We start from the raw sequence: 4,246 nt of genomic DNA, 5'->3' as shown, positions 1-4,246 counted from the left end.
AGGGCACAGACGCTATTCCATGGATAGCAAGAATGCCAAGTGGTGTTGTTTACTGAGACATAAAAATATCAGAAAGGATAGAAAAAGGTTTAATCGGGATGATAGAAAGAATTAATGAGTTACTCACGAGATTTGGGAATACTGGAGTAGAAACACACAAGTTTTTTATGTAAACAAATGAGATTTTCACATAACGTGAGGTTTGAATGACTAAATCAGGGAAATTCCCTCTTTCAAGTGGAACAATAACTTTAGTTAGAGCTTCAAAACCATTAGTGAATGATTAAGAAAGGTTTGGATGAGAGTTTCTTCCACTCAATAGAGTTATTTAAATCGTGAATAAAGCATAGAAGCTGATTTCATAGTGTTTTAAAAGATACACGAGCAAACATACAAGGAGGGAATTTACCATTGAGAGAAAGTCAGTGTAGTTGAGTTCGGAAACAAAGACATTTCATGAACACGTACAACTGAATAAGATTGAATATAAAATGTTCATGGATTGGTAAGGTGTGACGTATTATTCAAGGTGAAACTCTGCAAATGGAGCTGATGTCGTAAAATAACTGCAGAGAGAAGTTATATCTTAATGAGTCGGAATTGAATCGTCACTTGGAGACGCAACACCTACTTTAAAGATTTGACCACATTCACATGATGTTATGTATATTTCATACATTCTTAACTCCACCCAAGAAATCCACCAAGAAGACTCTGTCCTTTTGTGTTGTTAACCCTCTGTACTTCTCTGCACCACGCCATTGAAGATAAAATATGCTCAGACCAAAATTCAATTCAATACAATATTCAAACGGTCCTATGTGATTTCTTTTTTTTATTATTGCAACAACCTTTGTGAGTTTGCAACAAACTGTGTAACATGAAACCAGTTCAACATCTATTTTCCCGGAATTTAACGCAGTGCACATGGGAAACGCTATCCATCTGCTGAAAAATCACCTTCGGCTCTTTCTCCACACATGTCTCTTCACGTTTTAAATACTTGCACTATGTTTGTTGATCAAGGAGTCATTATCCAGAAAAGGTCGTTTCTCAATCCACAAACACGGGTATCTTCCCATAAACTTGGCTTTGCTCAATAGCATCTTTTATCCATACCCCTCAACACGACGACAAATTGAAGCTGCTCCATGTGATGCTCAAACGTAAAACTTCGGCACAGTACAGCCCACTATATTGGCACAGAGATACCGTGCACTGGTCACCTGCAGCACAAGAGCAACACATTAATGCTTACCTCCACATTCCTAGTTTTATCTTAACGTTTGGGAAACCGAATTTCTCTGATTTCATGGCTAGTAACGGGGATTATAGGATCATCTTCACCAGTGGTTCTGACCCCGAGTGAGGAAAGTGGTGAGCTACTCTTTGCAAAGATGGGTAGATTGTTGAAATTCCTAAGTGTAAAGCCCCTCTGAATTCTTCCACCGCAGTCCGCTGTTGGGAAGTGTTCCTGTTGTGGGAAATGCACTTCCCCGTGTGTCAACTGCTGCTCCCAGCATGCGCTCTGGCACTGCACTCATTTTCCTTCTGACACTTGCTCACTGTGTTGCTGTGATCATACAGTGACTTAGTGTCGCACGGCCCAGGAAAATGATGCAGATCAAGGTTTTTGCATTGTTGAATTCAATTGTCAGTTTAGCCTTATTTCGGATTTTGAAATTGTCTGTTCTGTACACAGGTGCGTGTCAAACATATCTGAGTGGGAGAAAGGTGTTCCGAATAATGACATTGAGCACTATGCACTCTCCTCCAGTCTGGCAAACAATTCCTCACAGGCAATTTAATAGACAATAGACAATAGGTGCAGGAGTAGGCAATTCTGCCCTTCGAGCCAGCACCACCATTCATTATGATCATGGCTGATCATCCTCAATCAGTATCCTGTTCCTGCCTTATCCACATAACCCTTTATTCCACTATCCTTAAGAGCTCTATCCAACTCTTTCTTGAATGAACACCTCCTGCTGTCTCGGATTCTTCATTCCATTGACTTCAAATCTTCACAGAATTCAACAGACCTTGTTACATAGTCATTTCTTCATTTTTGTTCAGACCACTGTGAGCAGAGTGTCACAGTGGGAATGCGCTTGCCCCACAACCCAGAGGTCAGACCATAGTCTTGGAACGGTACTGTGCTATTTATCATTTCACCAAAACAAGGGAGAAATATCTGCTGCTCTGCATAATTTATGCAATTCACTTATTGATAAGATTATAGGTGCTTAGGTTTGTATGACGAGGTGGCCGAGAGGTTAAGGCGATAGGCTGCTAATCCATTGTCCTCTGCACGCGTGGGTTCGAGTCCCACTCTCGTCGGTGTTATCAGTGGTTTTCAATGTTGCTATTTTTGGATGATCACAGCTGTCTTACTGAAATTGAAACTGCCATGTCAGTTTGTATGCATCGACGCTATTATAAAATCTCAAAGAATAATTTGGTTATGTTGCCTAAACTGCATTGAAATGTAAATTGCATTGGGATATTGAAAAGGAACGCGACTTTCTTTTTCAAGTCAAGCTGCTGTGACCTTTTATCATATGAAAGAGATCCAGGAAAACCAAATAACAAGAGATGTGAGGGGCATGTTTATGCAGTGGGATTCTTAATGAGTGTTTTGTCAAATGAAATCTGGTGCAGGTTGAGTAGAAGTGATTCATCTTGGTGAGAAGAGCACAAAATAATGGAGATATTTCAAAAGGAGCAGGGCGTGGGTGTAGGGGCACCGAGAACTAGCTGTAAATGCACAGTAGAGAATTGCCAAAGTGGGTGCTGTGCATGGGCACGGAAAGACTTACACATTGGTCTCTCCCTCGCCCTCGCCCCTTGCTCTCGCCATTGAGGAGTGCTGGACATAAGGCCCAAACACAAGATGTGGGAAGCGAGCTCCCTCTCGTTATACACACACTGGATGCATCACATTGCACGATGAAAAACTGGAGAAGTCAGCATATTAACTTTAGGGACTGAACCTAAACTGTGCATCAATAACCGCAGATTCATGCAGCATAATCATGAAAAATGATTTAAAGTGTCTTCATACGCATGTCATTAACAGACGTTTCGTTATAATACCCGTGTGGTTGAAAGAATAAGGCACCACATTTCAGATGGATGACAACGTAACCAATTTTATTTTGAAACTGAGACCAATTTGATCATTTTACACAGTGAACAAGTTTATTTTAAATAATGCAAACCACATTCCCTTACCTGGAATAAAAGTGTGATTTCATTGCAAACATTTTCCTTGCTAAGTCGCAATTACTCAACATGAAAAATAGGATGTAATTTTTATTGAGAATACATCAATTAGCACCATTATCTATCTTCGGATTGACTGCAATATGCACATGCTAAATAAGGTTTAAGAAAGAATGACTTTTGGAAATAATGATTCTGTGGTGACTAAAATTAATATTAGGTTCTCATGATGTGGATTTCCCACCAATGGCTGCAGTGGTGGAAATGCTCAGTGGGCAATATTTCTGTGATGGTATAGAGGTGTGTGATCTGCCAGGGATGGGAGCTCCCACTTCATCTGGAGCAGCGTCTGTTGACATGGACCAAGGAGCATTGTGACATCAGTCTGGGAGTTCCAACCACACCTGGAGCAGCTTTTATTAACATTGAGCAGCAGGGAGCATTGGAACATTAGACTGAGATCTAGCCTCACCTGGAGCAGCCTGTATTGACATGAAGCAGCAAGGAGCATTGCAACATCAGACTGCGAGATCTAACCTCATTTGGAGCAGCTTCAGTTGACATGGAGCAGGGAGCTTTGCAAGATCCGTCTGGGAGCTCCACTCTCACCAGGAGCAGCTTTTAATGACATGTAGCAGCAGAAAGCATTGGGACATCAGAGTGATAGATCCAACCTCAACTGGACCGCTTCTATTGACATGGAGCAGGGAACATTGGGGCATCAAACTGGGAGCTCCAACTTCAAGTAGAGCAGCTTTTATTGAATGGAGCAGCAAAGAGCATTGAAACGTCAGATTGGGAGCTCCAACCGCACTTTGAGCAGCTGGTATTTACATGGAAGAGGAGGGAGGATTGGGACATTAGGCTGGGGGAAAGGATAATAAACTATTTTAATCTGAAGTAAAATATGATTCAACAACTCTGATGTTAATTGATTTATGAAGAATCTTTCCCAGGGAAATAATTGATTCTTTAGATATTAAAGACAAGTCCTGCAAATATTCAACTCAGGAAAACGCAT

The 4,246-nt window shown here is 41.1% G+C and overlaps 1 non-coding gene across 1 annotated transcript; it reads left to right on the top strand.

The window, feature by feature from the left end:
• The first annotated feature begins 2,258 nt into the window (after positions 1-2,258).
• Positions 2,259-2,340, top strand: trnas-gcu (transfer RNA serine (anticodon GCU)). Its single transcript has one exon. It is a non-coding gene; the product is annotated as a tRNA-Ser (tRNA).
• Positions 2,341-4,246: the final 1,906 nt, after the last annotated feature.

The sequence above is a fragment of the Chiloscyllium plagiosum genome, unplaced genomic scaffold, assembly GCF_037043375.1.
Source record: "Chiloscyllium plagiosum isolate Xiang-an unplaced genomic scaffold, Cpla_swu_hap1 HiC_scaffold_13, whole genome shotgun sequence".
NCBI lineage: Eukaryota > Metazoa > Chordata > Chondrichthyes > Orectolobiformes > Hemiscylliidae > Chiloscyllium > Chiloscyllium plagiosum.
Note: the sequence above shows the minus strand (reverse complement) of the source record. Positions and strands in the feature narration are given on the sequence as shown.